The 23,805-nt window shown below is 41.8% G+C and overlaps 1 long non-coding RNA gene across 1 annotated transcript in view; it reads left to right on the top strand.

Annotated features, from left to right (window-relative positions):
* The first annotated feature begins 6,617 nt into the window (after positions 1-6,617).
* Positions 6,618-23,805, top strand: part of LOC137616263 (uncharacterized) — a 250,977-nt gene continuing 233,789 nt past the window's right edge. Inside the window, exon 1 of the long non-coding RNA XR_011039371.1 lies at positions 6,618-6,680. This is a non-coding gene — a long non-coding RNA (uncharacterized lncRNA). The remainder of the gene's footprint in view (positions 6,681-23,805) is intronic.

Raw genomic sequence — 23,805 nt, 5'->3', positions numbered from 1 at the left:
ACTCCTGTAATAATCATACATTCCTGGTATGATTGAAACAGTGCAACTCAAAATTGCTCAAATATTTATAAACAGTTTACATTTTAAATTCCAATTTTTTAGAATAACAGTATTTACTACAGTTAATACAGGGACTGTTGCATTCGCATTCAGTGCCATCTACTACTGTATATATAAAATAAAGATACTTAGCAATCCTATTTGTTAACGCCATAATTTTCTTGCCTCGGAAGAAAAGAAATTTAACTCCGTATTCGACTCAAATAACATCCTCATTAGAATAAAATCCATCAATAAAACACAAACTCAGAAACATTCTGACGCTCTTAGAATTTTAACGACCTATCAAGTGGTAGGTTCCATGTGGTAAGTGCCATCATTGCACTGGCTTCAAACACCTGTTTTGAACAGTTTGACCAAAGAGTTCGAACATTATTCGCTTTTATTTTGTACCTCCCAAGTGCACTTCTTATACTGATGTTACAGGCATTGTTAATAGTATGAATTTATCGCAAATATTCTCAAGTTGAATTTGGTGTTATTTTTTCAACTTTAATTTAAATAGATAATGTTAAGTTACTTGTACGACTGATTACCGTGTAAGTATTCTAGGTGATTTTTCTTTTAACATTTTACTATTTAATTTTTAATAGGAACATGATTTTCTTAAACGTTGAAATATATCACATACATATATATGTATTTATCTACTTATCTATTTGTCTATATATCTTGAGTATATATGTTTATATGGTCATGTATGTATACACACACACACACACACACACACACACATATATATATATATATATATATATATATATATATATGTGTGTGTGTGTATATATGTGTGTGTATATGTGTGTACACTGAAATATTAGTTTAATAAACGTACAATGTACATACATTGTAGTATTACTCTCATAATCACCCCCGCCAATAAAAAAAAATCTAGTCCTGTTATTTCATTTGGGTTGAAACCTCTTACTAATGAGCACCTCTTCAAACCCAATTAGTAACTAAAATAATGTACGAAATCCCTTCAAATTCACGAATGTAATAAAACCTCTACTTTGGGAACCAAAAAAAAAAAATTTCCGGTAAAAAAATCATTATCAACAGAAACTGCCCACCAAAGCGGATACCATTTAACGATGATTACTGCTAAAGGCAATAGAATTATAGAATTATTTTTTAATTTCCATTTCGGGTTTATATTGTTTCAATAACAGCGGTGGAATTCTGTGCTGGGATGTTCATTGATGAGGCTTCTGTATTTTATTGGAGATTCTTTTCTCATAATCTAGTGAAGCGTTCCGTAAGCTTATAGTTTTGGTTATGGAATTGGGAGAACAATGGTTGCTGAGGGATAGCGTTATGTATTAATCCATCGTCAATATTGGCTTCTCTGTGTTGTTTCTGTTTCTACATATAAAACACACACTATATATATATATATATATATATATATATATATATATATATATATATATATATGTGTGTATGTATGTGTGTATTTGTATTTCAATGTGTGTTTGTACATATGTATAAAGGTATTAATATATATTTATCTATCTATATACAATATACATATATATTTGAATTTATGTATATATATATAATATATATATATATATATATATATATATATATATATATATATATATATATATATATATATATATATATATATATATATATATATATATATCTAATGTATATATATATATATATATATATATATATATATATATATATATACTCATGAATATATTTGTCTGTGATTCATGTCTGTTAGCCTTTTAGCCAAACTATGCTCACCAAATCATAGGTGTCATTAATCAATAAAATGCGAATTCATTAATATCAAAGACTAAATAAAAACCCATAAGCATTTCACCCTTTGTTTTAATTAACATAAAAAACTTCACTATCCATCGAAATAAAAACAATAAAAGATGAAGCCATTAAAAACATCAACCGAAAGAGAGAAAAAAAAGCTATACTTTAACGTTAATGGTAATTTCACAGAGAGGAATAACTCTCTTAACTTTTATCAGAAGTTTCGACGGAAATTCGTAGTCTGATAATAGGCCTGGAGGAGGCCCACGCCCTTGGGGATAACCCAGAGAGGAATAACTTCGAGGGACGCTCCCGTGCAGTGTTGTCCTGTTGGGAAGGCTGCTTTTGAGTATTTATTGATTTAGTTATATGTTCCATTTCTCTATATTTTCAATTGTTTATTACGCTGTTATCTCAGCAATAAAAATTAATAATTTATTCCTTGTTTCTTATTTGTTCGTTTACTCACTTACACACGCCAGTGAGCGCACGCACACACGCGCAGACACACAGATATATTAACGACAAATCGCTGGAACGTGCGATGTCTCAAGATGACAGCAGGCCGGGAGGAAAAAGGAAAGGAAGAGTTGACAAGCGCTTTCGTGTTTTTAAGACCGTGAAGAGGTGTAATAAAAAACACGAAAGCGCTTGTCAACTCTTCCTTTCCTTTTCCTCCCGGCCTGGTGTCATATATATATATATATATATATATATATATATATATATATATATATATATATATGTGTGTATGTGTGTGTGTTATTATGAACGTGCATGACATGCAGAACTTGAGTAAAGAATACTTTCACCTGATTTATTTCCTTTTCCTAAACTTTTCGAATTCTCTGTTCAATATACGAAGCTATTATTTTCAAAAGAAGTGATTGGTCCAAGTTCCTGCTCCAGTAAAAACGAAAATTCAGAGAGAGAGAGAGAGAGAGAGAGAGAGAGAGAGAGAGAGAGAGAGAGAGAGAGAGAGAGAGAGAGAGAGAGAGAATTGTTTAACGAGTGTAGAGTACACCTGAGTAGTCTTTTATCTTGTGAATGGTTTAGTATAAACTGCTATTGTATCATTCATTATTTGTTAAATTTTCGTCTATTTGTGAATGTTCATAAGCAAAGATTTCCAAATGATAAGAAAGACAAGAAAGACTAGCACGACGAGAAGGTATAGGTGTCTACACAACATGTGATAGCTGAAATCACTTGACTACCTTATTGGAACTACTGTTTCGTAATTGCTATTTTCAAGCCAGATTAGCCACTACCATGAGACCTATCATTTGCAGATATATCCTCAGTATATTAGATGAAATTAACGATGGGAATGAATAATCCTGAAGTAATATAGTTACCCTTAGATATTATGAACGGGTTTACTCCAAATTTGAAACAAACTGTCAGCATCGATAATTCCACCGCCTCAACTATCATAACCTTTCCTACTTGCGAAAGCAAACGATGTTTACACTACTTTTATGGTATTGGGAAACAAGGTGTTTTTGCCACATGCGGTCCAGTGTTATTTCAGATCGTAGTGGGTATTATATACCTCTAAGATCTAACGGTGAGAGCATTCAAACTCTTTACCGGCTTGACGCCTGATTAGTGCTTGTTTATCTTGTGTTTGTGCTAGATAGTGACATAAGGAATATAGTAAGATCGGACGAGGTGACAAATTGCACGAGAATCCCATAGAAGTGACAGATGCACGCTGGCCACGTCAATGGTGGGTAAGGCTAATTATTGCTAATAGTTAAATATGCTAAGGCATACTTTCCCTCGATTACGAAACTTTTCCATCCATCCCTCTTTATTCTTGACTCTTCTTTCCAATACATTGAAATTTGTACTTTAGTGTTACGAACCTGTCATCTTCCATTCTCTTCACATACCTGAACAGTTCAGTTCATCCTTTTTTGTAAACTAACTTGTCTTCTTTTTTCACTACTCCGACCATTATGTAGAGTATATCAAGGTCTAGGATAAGGAGTACTTATACTGGCGTAAAATGCTATGAATGTTTCATGATTTTGAATTTCGGGCTTACTTTTTCAGTATTTTGAAAATATTTCTGTCTACGATATATCATTTTCTATACACTGAATAGAAATAAATTAGTTTACTTAACCTGCTCCGAAAATAACTGAGAGCATTATTTTTCTTCCTTTGAATTAAGTAGACGAATTTCTCTGAAAATGTTGGGTATAAAAACAAGGTTTTGATGTCATGGATAGCGTCCCATTATTTTAATTTTTTTTACCAAACAGACGATCTCGCCATCTCTTGAATATGCTAATTCCCATTCTTGCTTTCAGGATAATGTCCCTCTGAGTTGTATTTCTTGTCTTTAGCCAGAATCTCTCGGGTAGTTTTAAATTTCTCTTTTATTTAAACAGTCATTTTCCTCTGAATTTCTAATTGAAATTAACCCCCTGACGGTTATTTTGCGTCCAAATAAATGGACTCGAGTTTGTCGCTTATAGTAGGAAGATTGGTAAATTGTTTTTTACCACCAATGATGTGAAAGGAAAGGGTACATTTTTCGTTGATTTATGTCTGTCAATCTGTCTGTCGTTTTTATTCTTGTATATAAGTGTGATAGGAAAAGTGGGTAAACGACATTTGGTGATAATTAACCTAATCATTCAAGAAGAAACCTTTATTAGACGATGTATGATTTAAATAAATTGGTTATGAAAGTATATTCCGTTGATGTAGTCCCTTTCTTGTTTTGTAGATATAAGTGTTTTTTTTTTTATATATATAAGACAATAGCTTTTATCGTCATTAGATTTGGTACTTTTGTATAGCAAAAAATACTGCTCTCAGGACAAGATGAGATATTACTTCACCAACAAAAAATACAAAAAAACACAGCAAATACTAAAATCTTTAGAGTAATAGCAATAATCCCTGACTAGTCAAGTTATCGACGATAATTTATGCCGATTTTGTCGTAAAGCATATCTAAATAATGGCATTTTGGTGTCGCCAAACTGTCATATATTTCATATTGATTTCTCTTATCTTTCCTTCTCTCTTTTGAAAGCCCTCTCTGCTGAGTCAAATATTTGACCTTATATATTATTCATGAATTTTTCTCACGGCCAAAATGCCTAATATCTCCTGTGAATATCCAGCTAAGAAAAGAGGCGTTTAAATACTGCATTAACCATTCTTCGCTGAGCGAAATTCACTTGTATCATATTTTGTTCAGTCTTCGTGGATTGAGATTTGCACAGGGAAAAATATATTTTTTTTTTCTCTCCCTCTAGAGAAGCGAGTTGTCTAGGAGCAAAGCTCGAGAAAATATATATGATTTTAGATTGTAACTTTAACTTTGTTGTGATTTTCATATCATTGATTTATGAGAGAGAGAGAGAGAGAGAGAGAGAGAGAGAGGAGAGAGAGAGAGAGAGAGAGAGAGAGAGAGAGAGAGAGAGAGAGAGAGAGAGAGTAAATCCTTGGTAATTTTATCCAATGGAATTGATTATAAAATAATTATACTTTGAAACTTGGAATTGGCTGAAAAGTTGATGTAGCTACTGCACCGATGAGTAATTGCGAATTCATTCATGCTTCTGGAGAGAGAGAGAGAGAGAGAGAGAGAGAGAGAGAGAGAGAGAGAGAGAGAGAGAGAGAGAGATTAAATGTTGTAGGAAAACTATCCCGGATTATATCAAATACTATAAATTTTTTTACTTATATTGATGTAGTACCCTCATGTAATGAGGTCATAGCTACCCTGAACCTGTATCATTTTGACAGCATTAGTCAAGTGGTTCTTCTCAATTGCAGTAATATCAATTATGTAAATCCTCATCGAATTAATTCCTGCTCGTCCATCTGCCAAAAGCGTTCTTTGAAGAGACACATTCCACTTTCGTCTTTGATGTCTTTTGTTTCTTGTGTTAATATTTGCTAATTGCTTTAGTTTCAGCATTGATAAATTCATCCTTTGAAGGATGAAACTAATTATATTGTTTGTTTTTGGAATAAAGGGATAAAATGTCAACAAAATCCTTTCAATTCTGTGAAAGTCGTGGCATGAAAAGAGGACTTTTTAAGTGTTGAGGAATCGCCTTTTCCTTTGGGTGTTAAACTAAATTTTTATTTCATTAAAAAGGTCAAGTAATTCTAGCTGTGGCTGTCATGATTTTTTTGGCTTTTTATGTTTGTTAAAACAGTTATTGCTGTCCTGTTCTAGCTATAAAGGTTCCTTGTTTTATGATTGGAATTCGAAAGTTGTTGACTTTAGACTTCGCATGTGTAAATGTACTTGTATGTACATAATAGTTTTGTGCCTAATTTTTTTCCAAAGTACTCTTAACACCAACCTTTTAATTCTTACTGATATAGGAATATATAAATGTAATTCATTAGTTACAAACCAATCATATAAATTAGAGATGGTTTTATTACCTCTATTAATTGTAAACGAATGAACTACATGCTATTAAGGAATCATACACTTTGATTCATACTTTGTGTAGTTTTTAAAACTTGCATTTCCATTGCAAACGGGTTATCTAGATGTTCGCAAATTATAACATTTGCAAAATTTATTTCAATATGCTTCTCGTTATTTTTTTGCATAACCTCAAAATATCAATGTATTGTGTCCATACTTAATTAGGGTATAATTTTTTTTTCTATTTGGTATTCGCGTTATTGTGAAGCATTTATTGTGCTATAACTGTTAGATATAACATGAATGAAAAGCTTTATTTACTGATTTTGTTTATATGAATTTATTTATTTTACTTACAGGCCTTTTCCAAGTAGTTTACATGTCACCTCCTCATCTTGTTGATTTATCGCCTCTTCTATTGGTGAGTTTTTGTCACATTTTTCTCATTATTTTCAAACCATTGTTGTCAACATTCCACTTGTAATATACAAAATAGTCATTTTGTAGTGTATGATTATTCACAATTTTTTCTCAAATCGATGGGAACTTCCTTGTTCAATTATCCTTTTCAAACGGTCAGCAGCAAAGTCATATTTTTCTTTGCTGGTTAAGTAGTTTTGATTTTAGATAACTAATTTAATTCGATACTCGAGACAGGCCTTTTTTATATATGATGAATAATAGCTATTCACAATGGTTGCTTTGGTCTCTCATACGCTTGTATATATCTGTGCTTAGGAATACCAAGAACTATTTGTTTTCTGAGGATTTAGGTACGTATTATTTGTGGCCTTCCTAAATATTTGGCATAAGTTAGTATACTCAACCTGTTTCAAGTTACCATTCTATTTTGGGAATATTTTAATCTTTGATAAGTTTTAATACTCCATGTTCATCATATCACCCGAACGCCCAATGATTTTGTTAGTCATTCTGGATGACTTGGATATCATCCTCTCGGCTGTTTCCATTTCCCTATCAAGAGGGTTTGGAGTCTGAAAATGTCAGGAGAGGGAAAACTTATCCTTACTATGTAAATAACAAGGGAAAGAGATGCGTCCTCCATGGAGAAAATTTCTCCATCTCTCTTCCCACTGACCTCAAACTTCTGTAACTTTCCTCCATGTTGGGGGAATGGAGTTAGGATACTGGAAAGAAGCAGGGAAATGGAAGAAAAACGGTGGTTTCGGATAAATGAGAAAATTATAGATAAACCGATGGGCGATAATAGGAGGCGAAACATGAAATAAGTAATCGTGTGAATTGTCAATCATAGTTCCGCAAAAAAAAAAAAAAAAAAAAACGGATTTTGAGCGAAGCGAAAAATCTATTTTTGGGTGAGATAGCCATGTCGTCCTGATGGAAGGTTCCTTTAAGTAGCTTCCTAGGGTATATTTGACTACAGTGATATTCCCAGAGAATTTAACTTAAGGTCTCCAGAATTCTAACTCCTGGCGCGAATATCCTTAAAGTTTCCTTGTAGGATACCGCATAATATTAGGGGACGTATTCTTGACACGCCACATAGCAATCTGCACCCCGCATAGCGTTTACGCTTCGAGGGGGAAAAGTGGCAAAATAAAAGAGGAGCCGTTAATAAGGTTCCCTTCTTCCGTTACTGTTTGAGTACTCAGATGGCGCCATAATCGCAGCCATCTTTATTCCTTGTAGCGTTGAGCCGATACTTATAGATACAGTATTATTGGGAGGGATCCTGCCAAGGCCTTTCATAGAAAGGAGGGCGGGTCCATCAGGACGACATGGCTATCTCACCCAAAAATAGATTTTTCACTTTGTTCAAAATCCAATTTTTGGGCTCAGGCCATGTCGTCCTGATGGAAGTTTACCAGAGCATTAATGTATCCGTGGATTTCCCAGTTGTGCCTTAAACCTCAAGACAATATTTCTTTGGTCATTTAGACCTTGGAGACATATGACATTACCGTTATATATAATTACTTCTAATCATGAACTATGTTAGTGCTTCCTGCCCCCTACAGGGAAGAGTCATGCTAGACTCGGGAAAAAAGTCTCGAAGTTTGCATATTTCATATGACCAACCTAGTAACCAAAAGGGCATACAGGTCTCACTGTATGCCTTAAGCCAAAGTTTGTATTTATAAACCCAACATGGGTACATGTAAGCCACCGTAGCATCCAGGGTATATCAGCCCAGCTGTATACCGCAGCAGACAAGTTTCTGTCTGTATCGAAACAAGGTAAGCCTGGCCAGAAAAGGTTTGTTTACATTTAGGAACAAATTTACTATATTTGTTCAATGTAATTATGCAGAATAGTAAGGAATAAAAGTAATGCTCAGACATAACTTTATTTATATATGTTTATATATGTTTAGGGTGAAATAAGATGCACAAAACCATTCGACATTTATTGTCAAACAATAAATCAAAATTCAGCATACATTTCATAATAATGTAAAAAATGCAAGTGAAATAGAATTTACAAACATAGATCAAACAAAACAAATCAGAAATACTTGTTTTACCTGAAAACAAAAATTTATGCCACTCACTTGAAAATTATAATAATTTTCTAATGTTTTTCTGAAAAGTGTTTATTTACACTTGTGTAAAAATACACGGTACTAGTGTTAAGTCTATGTTTCTTCACCTTTATACACTGGAACAGTCCATAATGTCACTTTGATGACATCTCACTTACCATGTTGCACTATAATGTGTCAACATGTACACCCTCTAGAATTATAGTCCCAAATAATTCACTGTTCCTCGCAGCACTAAGCGACAGGTTTTAGAACACTACCTGCCGCCACCATGTATTTCTTTAATTCTTGAACTTGCTTCGCGTAGTGTTTGAAAAACACTCTGGATGACTTCTATCCATTAAACGAGCGAAGGCTCTCGAAATCCATAAGCTGGAAAAAGTTTAACGATGAAGCAACTTTCCTAGGATCATGACCTGTGGGTGTACTGTCAGGATCCACTCTCCGAATTAAGTAGGTGATCTTCGGCCTTAGTTGCTTCAGGGATAAGTTTGAGCCCGATGTTTCTCCTTTAAAGAGCTGTCCTCCCCTTAAGTCTGAAGTTCTACGAAGATAGACCTTTAGACACTCTACTGGACACAGCGAGATATCTTCCTTCGGAGGGCAGATTCTCCAGGGACCCCTCTTCTTGGTGGGTAGCTCGTTCTTGGCAAGAAACGTTTGGTCAGGAGAAAGATTCAGTTCTCCCTTTTCAGTAAAATGGATATGGCCCTCTTCCCAGAAAGGGCCACTATCTCACTAAATCTAGCCCCTGAGGCTAGATCAAACAAGAAAATAACTTTTTGAGTCAATTCTTTCAGAGAGCAATTTTCGTTATTCAATATTGAAGCCAAATGTAGTACCTTATCCAAAGACCATGAAATGGGCCTTTGAGGTGCTGCCGGCCTAAGCCTAGCACAGGCCTTTGGGATTTTGTTAAAAATTTCATTAGAAAAGTCTACTTGGAAAGCGTAAAGCAAGGGTCTAGTCAAGGCAGATTTACACGTAGTTATCGTGTTGGCTGCTATACCTTGTTCATGTAGGTGAATAAAGAAAGATAAGCAGAAATCTATTGAGATTTCCTTTGGTTTCTTTGCCTTGACGAAGGCCACCCACTTCTTCCAAGATGACTCATATTGCCTTCTGGTAGATTTAGACTTATATTCCTCTAAGAAGTCTATACACTCTTTCGAGATCCCAAACCTCTTTCTTACTGCTAAGGAGAGAAAATCATGAGATGAAGGTCTTGGGTTTTCTGTAATGAAGCGAAGACTGTCGACTTCTGTACTTGTTGAGACAGGACTGGGTCCGGCAGGGGAATCAGCCTCGGCTGCAAATTCCAATACTAGAGGGAACCAGTTGCTCCGGGGCCACTTGGGAGCCACTAGGGCAGCTGTTCTTTGAAAAGACCTCAGCTTGTTGAGGACCTTCATCAGCAGGTTGGATGGAGGGAAAAGATAAATCCTGTTTCAACGGTTCCAGTCAGGGACATGGCGTCCACTGCTTCCGCTAGAGGGTCCTCGTATGGGGCCACGTATCGAGGAAGTTTCTTGTTGTCGCTCGTCACGAAGAGGTCGATCTGCAGTTCCGGGACTTGATGTAAGATGAAGGAGAATGATCTTGCATCTATGGACCATTCTGACTCTATCGGAGTTAGCCTGGATGAAGCGTCCGCCGTCACATTGCGGAATCCTTGAAGGTGAACTGCTGATAAGTGCCATCTCTTCTTTTCCGCTTAGCGGAAGATGGCCAACATTACTTGGTTAAGTTGAGGTGATCTGGAGCCTTGACGATTCAGACATCTCATTACCACCTCGCTGTCCCGAATCAGTCTTATGTGGACCGAAGGGTGAGGGGATTTCTTCAGTGTAAGGAAGACTGCCATGGCTGCCAAAATGTTGATGTGGAAGGTCTTGGATAAAGAGGACCAAGTTCCTTGAACTTTTCGATGATGAGAGTGACCTCCCCATCCTTCCGATGATGCGTCCGTGTGGATGATGACTGAGGGTGGAGGCTGTTGCAGAAGTGTTGACATGGTCAAATTTTTGGCCTCCCCCATGGCTTGAGAAGTGATCGAAGTCGGATCGGTATTGGTCTTGGATCTCTTCAAGCGTTTGATGCGTATCTTCTCCAGACTCCTGATGCATCTTTTAGCTGTGCTCTTAGCACTGGGTCTGTCACTGATGCAAACTGGAGGGAACCCAGCACTCTCTCCTGTTGGCGTCTTGAAATCCTGTTGGATTTTAGTAGTCTCTTGACAGATCCCACTATCTCTCTTCTCTTCTTTAATAGAATGGAGAGGTGATGTGACTGTAAGTTCCAATGTATACCTAGCCATTGAAACTTCTGAGCTGGAGACAGTCGAGACTTTTTGGTGTTGATTTTGAATCCCAGATGTTCCAGGAACTGGATCACTTTCTTGGATGCTTGCATGCATTTCGTTTCGGATGCTGCCCACACCAGCCAATCGTCAAGATAGGATATCACCTTGACACCTTGTACGCATAGTTGTTGAACGACTGCTTCTGCAAGCTTCGTGAAGATCCTTGGGGCTATGTTTAGTCTGAAAGTGTACTTTCTTTTTTGTAGCCTGAATCCTAGGTAGGAGGAGAGTTGGCGATTGATCGGAATGTGCCAGCAGGCATCTGCCATGTCTATGGAGACTGTGTATGTCCTTTTGGGCAGCAGGGCCCTTATGTGTTGAAGGGTCAGCATCTTGAACTTGTCGTTTTCTATGAACTTGTTGAGTGGCAACAAATCCAGAATGACACTGAGTTTGTCTGAGTCCTTCTTGGGAACACAAAACAGCCTTCCTTGGAATTTGATGGACTTTGCCCTCCTTATCACCCGTTTGCTCAAGAGCTCTCGGGTATATTCTTCCAGAACGGGGGTGGAGTGTTGGAAGAATTGAGGGAATGATGGTGGAGATGTCTTCCAGCTCCAACCCAGTCCGTTCCTGATTAGGCTGTGGGCCCAGGGATCGAAGGTCCAACGATTCCGAAATAGACAGAGTCTTCCTCCTACCGGAAGCATCTCATTACTTCTGGTTTCCAGAGGGCTTGCCTCCTTGACTGCGTCCTCCCCTACCCCATCTTCCTCTCGAGGGACGTCTAGAAGAACCTCTGTTTGACCCCCTACCTTTAGGGCGAAAGGTAGTGGTCTGCCTCTCATAGGTGGGAGTGAAGGCTGGTGACTAATTCATCACCTGCTTGGGTACCATCTGGTAGATGGGTTGGGGCTGTGCCACCATCTGAGGCACTGCGGTCATGGGAAGTTGTTGTTGTTGTTGTTGTCTAGCAGGGCGAGAAGGCAACCTTGGCCTCTTTGTCTTCCATTTCGGTTGGGGACCCTCATCTTGGGAAGACTTCCTCTTAGCCGACATGCCCCACTTCTGGAGAAGATTCCTATTCTCCGTGGCGGCCTTGTCGACTATTTCTTTGACCACTTCATTCGGGAAGAGGTCTTTCCCCCAGATGTTGGAAGATATTAACTTCCTGGTTTCGTGTCTTACCGCAGCCGAGGCAAGCACGAACTCCCTACAAGCCCTTCTAGCCCTAACAAAGCTATAAAAGTCTTTAATTAGGGTTGCCAAGTGTCTTTTGGCTACGACCATGAACATATCTGGGGACCTATGTTCACTGGCCATTGCCTCCAGGGTCACCTGGAGGGACAGAGAGGCAGCAAGCCTTTCTTTCGTGTCCTGCTCCCTACGCAGGAGAAACTCTGACAACTTGGGGAGGTTTTCGCTAAACTGATGTCCACCGATAACGGCCTCCAACTTCCCGACTGAGAAGGTAAGCTGAATATCCTTCCAGTCTTTATGATCTGTCGGCAGGGCTAGGGAAAGGGGCCTACACTCCTCCAGTGTAGGGCAAGGTTTCCCACCTTCCACTGCCTTGATCACAGCCTTGAACCCTTTTTCCGCAAAGGGGAAGGCCATTGTCGCTGGAGCAAGAAAGGAAGGGTGTTTCTTACTCAGGGCAGGCACCTTAGAGTTGGTGAAGCCCCTGTCCTTCAGACTGCTGGCTAGCAAAGCTTTAGCCTTTGTATGGTCAAGCACTATGACCTCCTTGGGCTCTGTTTCCTCCTTGGATACAGGTTCTGTCCTTAGACGAACAAAGCAGTCAGGATAGGACTCAAAGCTGGGCCAGAACTCAATGTCCTCAATAAGGACAGCTCCCAGCTTTTCTGAGATGAAGATCTTGCCGTTCGTTATTAGCATGTACCCGGCATGCCTCCATGGGTTTACCTCGGAGCACAAGGGAAGATCCTTCACGTTAAGTCTCCTATGAGACCCACGGGCCGCTGCAAGCTGGTTAATCTCCTTCCTTTGCGCAGCTTCCCTTTCTTCGCTCTTCTTCTGAAAGGTCTCCATCATGGCTCTGATGGCAGACAGGGTGTCATCCGACTTATCAGGTGGAGGAGCAGCGGACGTAGAGGGCACTGGTTCTGAGGCAGGAACCGATGAAACAGACACTGTTTCGACTTCATCCTCTTCCGTCTCTGGAGCCAGCATTGACTCCTCTTCTCGACCTTCAGCCAGAAGGTCCTTTTCGGTGTCCTCTGAAACCTCTGACATCCTCTCAACATTTAGATGGATGTACTTCATCGTATCCGAGACATCCGTGTCCACGGCTATTTGGATGCAAGGGATCTCAGGGTGAGGCTGAGGAAAGACAGCATCCGCAGATGCTTTGGGGGAATAGATAGGCCCTCATACGCTCATTGGGGAGGTAGGGCCCCGTGGTATTTTTCCGAAAGCCACGAACCCTTTTGCGCAGCTTGTTCCGAGCTGTATCCCTTGACTCTGTTGTCTTGGGGTTCTCTAAAGTCTCATAAACCAAGTCTTTGCACTCTGTACATACCTGGGGGTCCTAATATTTGGGAGGTTCCTTGGTGATGGAACTATGGGAGTGCGTCCTACACTCCAGGTGGCCGCAGAAATCCCTGCTACGCCCATTGCAGAAGACGCTGCCGCACTTCACATGGTCCTCCTGTAAAGAGAGGAAAATAAAATGAGTATAATGTAGTTCATTTCACTAGATAAACTAATAAATATTATCAATAATATTTTCCATTTTATTTTATTGCATATAGCTTATGATAGATAAGCTAGAAATGAATTAGGAAAGACACATACGCGTTTTTCCCGCCCAGCCAATAGCTGTGACCTCCCTCAATATTAACCCTAGGGTTATCCTCCTCAAGAGGCCCGGTGGAAGAGTCTAGCCTATAAAGATAGAAGAGTGTAACTAACTCTAGCTTCCAAAAGGATTAATAATGAGGGTCATAAATAACTGATCATCTATCAGTATATAGAAAGGGAATAACTGATCATCTATCAGTATATAGAAAGGGAATTCCTTCCCCTATCTTATAAGATCTCAACAAGAGACTGTGCCTGGACACAGAGTATGTTGGAAAAATTTTACTACTGTATACTTTTATACCATAGTTTTCTGTCTGTAGAATGCTCTATACTACAGATGTACTGGCTACTGTATATACATATACTGTAGTTGCCACCAGCTTGTAGCCGGCAAGGCTAGTACCTAAGGCACAGATCAACTGCATAATATTGAAAAATTAGTAGCTGGCAGCCCACAGGATTGCCGGCGGCTTACCGGATGCCGGCGGGTCACCGGCTTTCGGCACACTAGCCCAGACAGCATTCTATGTGACAGGGTAGTTGCCGGTAGACCGAACTCGGCCGGCTCTTGCCGGCTAAGTCAGTTGTGTCAGCGAATCATTGGCTGTCAGCGCACAAGTCTAGCCAGCGTCTTGCTAGCTAGGTTAGTGGCCAGCAGCCGCCAGTTAGGTTAGTACCTGGCGGCACTAGCCAAGAGAGAGAGAGAAAGCAAGGAGTGAAGGGTGATGTAAGAGCACTGTCTCACTTCCTTCCTCCGGAATGAGGGTTCTAATGGAAGGGGGGAATATAAGATAATCAAGCTTCCACCCATCCACCTCCGTTGCCAGTCCCTGCCGGTCGTAGGATGTGAATGGCAGCCCAAGGGAGGACTGAAGAACACTCCAAAGTAAATGGATCTTCTGCCGGCAGCTGGTCCTGGCGACACAGCTATCCTGGAGCTCTTTGTCCGATAGGGAAGCTGAACGACTAGGCCATACAAGCAGAAGCCCAAGCCGGCCCTACAACCTGATGGCAAGCGGTGAGATTGCAGGACGACGGCCAAAGGGATGTGATGACTAGGCCATCACTAAAGGACAGAATGGGGAGGGAAAAATGTCCTGTATAAGGTGTGAGAGGAGCCGGCAGTATGCCGGTCCTACCACACCTTGAGGAAGATCTGTTTCAGTATCGGCGCCATCCTAGGCGGATGGAGAATTTATTCCCCAGCCTAGGGTCTGCCAGTACTGTAAGGGGGCTGGCATCATCTAGCCGCCACCCTTAATCATAGAGAAACAGAGTTCCAGTGCCGGCGCCATCCTAGGCAGCAGAATGATCTCTATTCTTCAGCCTAGGGTCTGCGAGCACAGGACTAGTCGACTAAACCACAGGGAGAAGGGGGAATCACATGACCCCTTTAAGTGCAGTCTAGGGAGGCAATGCCTCCTATGCCAACAACCAAAACCCGACAGGGGAATATATTCACCCTGTCGAACAGTTGCCGGCACACGATAAGTACTCTGAGGTTCTGACCTAAACTCAAAGCTTACCATCTGCAGCTAGGGGAAGGGGCAGAAAAAAACCCTAGCCTAGTCTTGCCTGAATGACAACTCGAGGCAAGACCAACTAGGATTGTAGCCTTAGGCTACACTCAGAGGGTAGGAGGGATTACCCTATATAGGGTAACCGGAGAGATTGTATGAAAGTATACTAAAGCCTCTAGGCTACTAGCCTAGTGATAGTGAGATCGACTACCTAATTCATCGAAGTTCTCTCGTATACTATCTTAGAAGAGGAAATTTTATATGCAATCAATATATCTTACATGTATAAATTGCCTAATATCTTCTTTTAAATTTATTAGCACCAGGAACACTTATTATATCATGCAAGAAAGTAAACTATAACGCCTAGGCTAGGAAGCCTAGCGCAAGCAAGATCAGCTACATAAATCGCTAAAACTAATGTGAATACTATCGGCATAATATAATTAATTCCTAGCAATGAAGACTAAATAGCTAAATATTTTTATTTAAGCTATTATACCGGGAAAGTCGTTCTGGCCAACTAAATAACTCATGCGTTACGAACGACAGCGCCGAAGGCGCCTCTGGTCCAGGCAATAGCTCTGCCAAAAATTAGTTTAATTCGATTCAATTTTTTACTTTACGGCCAGAGCTAAATTTATACAGCATAAGAATCAAATACTCAAGTACTTTCCAGAGGCAGAAGAGGCTGGAGATACCATAATAAATCCAAATTACGAGAGAGCACTGGGAAAACCACCGAGCGAGATCGCTACAGAAAAAGGAATAAAGATGGCGGCGATTATGGCGCCATCTGAGTACTCAAACAGTAACGGAGGAAGGGAACCTTATTAACGGCTCCTCTTTTATTTTGCCACTTTTCCCCCTCAAAGCGTAAATGCTGTATCAACCGTCTGTCACACATTCGTACATAGTTCATTTTGTGTATATATTATGCTTGTATCTTCACTCTTCCCTCGCACTAAAAAGAACCAGAATAAACATGTCTGTTTTTCCCATCTGTAACGGTGTCTGTTTTTTAACATGAAATTTCTTGTTGCTTTGAGCTTTTGTATATAAAGGAGAGTGTTCTATAATAAACTCACTCAGTTGCTTTCATACTGTCTTTGAGTCACAACCTTCTCTCGGCCCGTCACATTGGTGACCCTGGAAGTCGACTCGCTCCTCCCGCCTTCCACCCCCCCTCGCCCCTCCATCGTTGGTACTGTACCAACCGTGTGTCACACAATTGTACATAATTCCTTTTGTATATAATATGCCTGTATCTTCGCTCTTCCCTCGCACTCAAACGAACATGAAAATTCATGACTGCTGTTTTGCTCTGAACATTGTCTGTCTCTCGAACATGTTATGTCCTGTTGCCTTGAGGTTTTGTATATAAAGAAGAGTGTTCCTTAATATATAACTCAGTCGTTTTCAATCTGCCTTTGAGTTCACAACTTCTCCCTCCCCCATCACATTGATGACCCCGGAGTGACTCGCTCCTCCCCCCCCCCTCCACCTCTCACCGTTACTATGAATGCCGTAGGACACGCCTATGAATGCAGTAGGACACACACGCCTATGAATGCCGTAGGACACACTCGCCTATGAATGCCGTAGGACACGCCTATGAATGCCGTAGGACAGTGTTCCTTAATATATAACTCAGTCGTTTCCAATCTGCCTTTGAGTTCACAACCCTTACTCGGCGCCGTCACATTGGTGACCCCAGAGTGACTTGCTCCTCCTCCCGCCTCCCCATCCCCCCTACACCTCTCACGGTTACTATGACGCCGTCAACGCATACCTTCTGCAGCAGTACTCGCCGTCGCCAGCCGCCCGTATAGCAACGCCTTTTCAGCTCTCTCAACAACCGTTGGGGGACCAAAGGGCTTCGCTCACCCTCGGGAAAATGACCAGTATCACTCGCCTGCAACCTGCCGCAGACGGCTCTCCTCGTGATGTGAACCCACTTCATGACTTTCCAACCTCCATCAACGCCTCCACTCGTGACGAAGAGGACATCTATTCAACTTCAACCGAAGCTGACGTGAATGCCGTAGGACACGCCTATGAATGCCGTAGGACACACGCCTATGAATGCCGTAGGCCTATGAATGCCGTAGGACACACACGCCTATGAATGCCGTAGGACACACTCGTCTATGAATGCCGTAGGACACACACGCCTATGAATGCCGTAGGACACACTCGCCTATGAATGCCGTAGGACACACACGCCTATGAATGCCGTAGGACACACTCGCCTACCCCGTGACGAGCCGGAGCGGCAACACAGCCACCCATCATCCACCACTCGCTCGCACCCAAACCAACGACTTCTACAGCCACTCACTGTCGCTAATCAGCGCAGTTTTTACTACTACCTCTCCAGATTCAGGGCACCTATTTAACATGTTCAGTATGTCATTTTTAGAGGGGGAGCCATGTACCAACCGTGTGTCACACAATTGTACATAATTCCTTTTGTATATAATATGCTTGTATCTTCGCTCTTCCCTCGCACTCAAACGAACATGAAAATTCATGACTGCTGTTTTGCTCTGAACATTGTCTGTCTCTTGAACATGTTATGTCCTGTTGCCTTGAGGTTTTGTATATAAAGAAGAGTGTTCCTTAATATATAACTCAGTCGTTTTCAATCTGCCTTTGAGTTCACACCCTTCCCCCTGCTTCGTCACAGTACTAAGGCGGACCCCACGGAAGATGGCGCTGTGGCTGCCCCATTGAAACTTTCATCGTTCACCAGCGGAGAGGCGTTTGCTTGGTTTCAGTGCGCAGAAGTCCAGTTTCGCATCAAGGGCGTGACTCGCTCAACCACCAAAGCAGATTATGTTTTCTCGGCGATACCCGAGGACATCTTCCCGGAAATATCTGACTGGCTTTGTGAACAAGGAGACACCCCAATAGCGTATGACGCCCTCAAAACATACCTTCTGCAGCAGTACTCGCCGTCACCAGCCATCCGTATAGCAAGCTTTTTCAGCTCTAGCAACAACCGTTGGGGGACCAAAAGGCTTCGCTTGCCCTCAGGGAAATGACCAGTATTGCTCGCCTTTAACCTGCCGCAGACGGCTCTCCTCGTGAGGTGAACCTATTTCGTACCCTATGGATACACCGTTTTCCCGGACCTGTATACGCTGCCATACCCGATGTCGATAGTTTACCCATAAAGTACTTGATGACCAAAGCCGACGCCCTTATGGACAGCCACTTCAAGACCTCCATCAACGCCTCCACCCCTGACAAAGAGGGCGCCTATTCAATGTCAACCGAAGCTGACGTGAATGCCGTAGGACATACACGCCTACCCCGTGACATGCCGAAGCGGCGACAAAGACACCCACCACCCACCAATCGCTCGCGCCCCAACCAACGACTTCTACAGCCACTTACTACCTCCCATCCGCCGCAGTTTTGCTACTAACACTTCAGATTCGGGGCAACCGCGAAGAAATGTGCCAAGGATTGTCAGTGGCCAAAAAACTTGTAAGTAGGCCATCGCTCGTGGCGGTGGCCTCCCGTGTTTCTAATCTTTTCTTTTTACATGATGCAGGAACGGGCATGCGATTTTTGGTAGACACGGGTGCTTGTCGTTCTCTTTTGCCAAGGGAACTCTTCAGGACACGACGTAGTCTGTCTACGTCCGCCGACGTCCGCTTGGTAGCTGCCAACAGATCTGCGATACCCACCTATGGTTACGAGAACCTCACATTATCGTTCGGACACGGTAAATTTAATTGGAAGTTTCTCGTTGCTGACGTCACATTGCCAATCCTCGGTGCGGATTTCCTCTCTCATTTCCACCTTCTGGTCGATGTCGCCCACCGACGATTGGTCAACGCAAACTCGTACTTGTCGACACCTCTTCAACTCGCCCCCTCCAACGTTACTCTCCATATCAGCACACCCACGGATGCCTACGCCCACCTCCTCACGTCGTACCCAGAAGTTTTCCGTCCAGAACATCACCAAACGCCCACGGTTCCTGACAAGCACGGTATTAACACCATATCAAGACAACGGGACCCCCAGTCTTCGCAAAATTCAGACGTCTGGCTCTGGAACGATTGGCAGCCGCCAAACAAACGTTCGCCGAAATGGAGGAAATAGGCCTTGGCCAAAAGGCCTCCAGCCCATGGTCGTCACCCTTACACATCGTTCTGAAGAAAGATGGCTCCTTCCGTCCTCGCGGGGATTACAGGCGCCTGAACATGCAAACAGAACCGGATCACTACCCCCTCCCAAACATTGCCGACGTGACCTCGTCCTGCACAAAGCGAAGGTTTTCTCTACGCTTGACCTCCTGAAGGGGTATTATCAGGTGCCTATGAACCCAGAAGACCTCCCTAAGACCACCATCACCACTCCGTTTGGTACCCTCCTCAAAAGAGGAACACCTCCGTCACGTGCGCATCGTGCTCGACCGCCTGCAACAAAACGGCCTTGTAGTCCGGTACGACAAGTGTACCTTTGGCGCCAACGAAGTGTCGTTCTTAGGGCACCTCATCACTCCTGAAGGAGTCCATCCTCTTCCTGAGAAGGCAGCAGCTGTTCAGAACTTCCCCGCACCCTCGACTGTCAAAGCTCTGCAGGAATTCTTGGGCATGATCTACTATTATCACCGTTTTCTGCCAGCCATTGCCGCCACTCTTGCTCCCCTCTATGCCTCCCTCAAGGGCAAGCCAAAGGACCTGAAGTGGGGTCCCCTTCAAGAAGCGGACTTCTGCAATGCAAAGAAGGCCCTATCAACTGCTGCGGCTCTCACTTTACCTATCCCACATGCCCCTCTCCTTCTCGCCAGCGACGTCGCTATTGGCGCAGTACTCGAACAGGTGGTCAACGACTCGCCCCGCCCATTGGCCTTCTTCAGCAGAAAACTGTCCAAAGCAGAATCGGGTTATTCTACCTTCGATCGCGAATTACTGGCGGTGCACTTGGCTGTCAGTCACTTTCGCCATTTCTTAGAAGGTACGCCCTTCGTCATTCGCACAGACCACATGCCTCTGGTGCACGGCTTCACTCGACAGTCTGACGCCTGGTCCGCCCGGCAACGCTGACGTCTCTCCGCCATGGCTGAATACAATTGCACCCTTCAATACATCCCTGGGAAAATGAATCCTGTTGCCGATGCCCTGTCAAGAAACACGTTGGCTGCCGTTCAACTGGGATTTGATTACAATGCCCTGGCTGAAGCCCAACAACAGGATCCAGAGTATCAAGCATGTAGGGCATCCTGCACGTCCCTCCGTTGGGAAGACATCCCCCTCGAAGACGCCAACACCACCCTCCTCTGTGACGTCAGTACTGGTAGACCGTGACCTTGGATTCCTGCTCCCATGCGCCGGTAGGTGTTTGATTTCATTCACGGCCTTTCAGATCCCTCGTGCCGTTCTACTGCACAGCTGCTGAAGGCGAAGTTCATTTGGCACAGCATTTCTAAGGATGCTAAGGATTGGGTCCGCTCCTGTACTTCTTGCCAAACTTCCAAAATACATCGACACACGGATTCAGGAGTGGGCACCTTTCTTCCAAAATACATCGACACACGGATTCAGGAGTGGGCACCTTTCCTTAACCTCAGCGTCGTTTCGCACACATTCACGTTGACGTTGTATGCCCCCTACCCACATCACCAGGACATCGTTACCTGTTTACCGTCATTGACCGCTCCACTCGTTGGGGTGAAGCCATTCCCATGGAAACTGCAACGTCCACCTCATGTACATCTACCTTACTCTCAGGATGGATTGCAAGATTTGGTATCCCTGAGCATATTACTTCTGACAGGGGTACCACTTTTTCCTCTCAATTGTGGACATCATTAGCGCATCTCCTGGGCATCACCCTACATCAGACCTCCGGGGTCACCAATGTGACGGGCCGAGAGAAGGTTGTGACTCAAAGACAGTATGAAAGCAACTGAGTGAGTTTATTAAAGAACACTCTCCTTTATATATAAAAGCTCAAAGCAACAAGAAATTTCATGTTCCAAAGCAGACACCGTTACAGATGAGAAAAACAGACATGTTTATTTTGGTTCTTTTTAGTGCGAGGGAAGAGCGAAGATACAAGCATAATATATACACAAAATGAACTATGTACGAACGTGTGGCACACGGTTGGTACAATGCTATGCGGGGTGCAGATTGCTATGTGGCGTGTCAAAAATACGTCCCTTGATATTATGCGATATCCTAAAAGGAAACTTTAAGGATATTCGTGCCTGGAGTTAGAATTCTGGAGACCTTAAGTTAAATTCTCTGGGAATATCACTGTAGTTAAATATACCCTAGGAAGCTACTTAAAGGAACCTTCCATCAGGACGACATGGCCTGAGCCCAAAAATTGTGTATAATGAAAAAAGGTTTATAGCACGTCAAGTTTTTAATGTACCAGGTTTTCAATGTACCAGGTTATCGGTGCGTCAAGTTTTCAATGTTCTAGGTTTTCAGTGTCATGTTTTCAATGTAGCAGGTTATCAGTGCGTCAAGTTTTCAATATACCAGGTTATCAGTACGTCAAGTTTTCAATGTACCAGGTTATCAGTGCGTCAAGTTTTCAATGTACCAGGTTATCAGTGCATCAAGTTTTCAATGTACCTGGTTATCAGTGCGTCAAGTTTTCAATGTACCAGGTTTTCAGTGTGAAGTTTTCAGTGTGTCAAGTTTTCAGTACGTCAAGTTTTCAAAGTACCAGAGTTTCAGTGTGTCAGGTTTTCAATGTACGAGGTTTTAAGTGTGCCAAGTTTTCAGTGTGTCAGATATTCACTGTACCTGGTTTTCAGTGCGTCAAGTTTTCATTATACCAGGTTTTCAGTGCTACAAGTTTTCAAGGTACTTGGTTTTCAGTGTATCAGGTTTTCAATGTAATAGGTTTTCTACGTACCTGGTTTTTATTGTGTCAGATTTTCAGTGTACCAGGTTTTCAGTGTGTCAAGTTTTCAATGTACCTGGTTTTCAGTGTCAGGCTTTCAATGTACCAGGTTTTCATTGTATCAGGTTTACAGTGTGTCAGGTATTCTATGCGCTTGGTTTTCATTGTGTCAGGTTTTTATTTTACCTGGTTTCTAGTGTGTCAAGTTATCATTGTACCAAGTTCAGTGTTAAGATTGTAAATGTACCTGGCTTTCAATGAGACAGGTTTTTAATGTCAGTTTTTTTATGTACCAGTTTTTTAGTGTGTCAGGTGTTCAATGTACCTGGTTTTCAGTGTTAGGTTTTCAATATACGTGGTTTTAGGTGTGTCAGCGTTTTCAGTGTCAGGTTTTCATTGTACCTGGTTTTCAATGTGTCAGGTTTTCAATGTACCTGGTTTTCAATGTATCAAGCTTTCTATGTACCAGTTTTTCAGTGTATCAGGTTTTCGATGAACCTGGTTTTCAGTGTGTCATGTTTTCGATGTACCAATTTTTCAGTGTACAGTATTAGGTTTTCGATGTACTTGGTTTTCAGTGTGTCATGTTTTCGATGTACCAGGTTTTCAGTGTGTCAGGTTTTTAATATACTTGATTTCTAGTGTGTCGGGTATTTTATGTACCTGGTTTTCAATGCGTCAGGTTTTCAATGTACCTGGTTTTATAATGTCAGGTTTCCAATTGACCTGGTTTTCAGTGCCAGGTTTTTAATGTACGTGGTTTTCAATGTGCCCGAGTTTTCAGTGTGTCAGGTTTTTCATGTACCTGGTTTTCAGTTTGTCACGTTTTCAATGTGCCAGGTTTTCATTGTATCAGGTTTTCAATGTACCTTATTCTCGGTGTGTCAGGTTTTCAATGTACTTAGTTTTCAGTGTATCAGGTTTTCTATGAACGTGGTTTTCAGTGTATCAGGTTTCCAATGTACCTGGTTTTTAGTCTGTCAAATATTCACAGTACCGGATTTTCAGGGTTAGGTTGTCTATGTACCAGGTTTTCAGTGTCAGGTTTTAATTTTTAATGTAACTGGTTTTCAGTGTGTCAGATTTTCAATGTACCTGGTTTTCAGTGTGTCAGATTTTCAATGTACCTGGTTTTCAGTGTGTCAGATTTTCAATGTACCTGGTTTTCAGTGTGTCAGATTTTCAATGTACCTTGTTTTCAGTGTGCCAGGTTTTCGATGTACCTGGTTTTATTGTGGCAGGTTTTCAATGTACCCGGTTTACAGTGTCTCAGGTTTTTAATGTGCCTGGTTTTCAGTGTCAGGTTTTTAATGTGCCTGGTTTTCAGTGTCAGGTTTTCAACGTACCTAGTTTTCAGTGTGCCAGGTTTTCTATGTACCAGCTTTTCAGTTTGTCAGGTTTTCATTGTGTCAAGTTTTCAAAGTACCAGGTTTTCAATGTGCCTGGTTTTCTTTTCGTAAGGTGTTCTATGTAACAGGTTTTCAATGTGTCA

Source organism: Palaemon carinicauda, chromosome 22 (genome assembly GCF_036898095.1).
Source record: "Palaemon carinicauda isolate YSFRI2023 chromosome 22, ASM3689809v2, whole genome shotgun sequence".
Lineage (NCBI taxonomy): Eukaryota > Metazoa > Arthropoda > Malacostraca > Decapoda > Palaemonidae > Palaemon > Palaemon carinicauda.
This window is presented reverse-complemented; position numbering and strand designations above follow the sequence as displayed.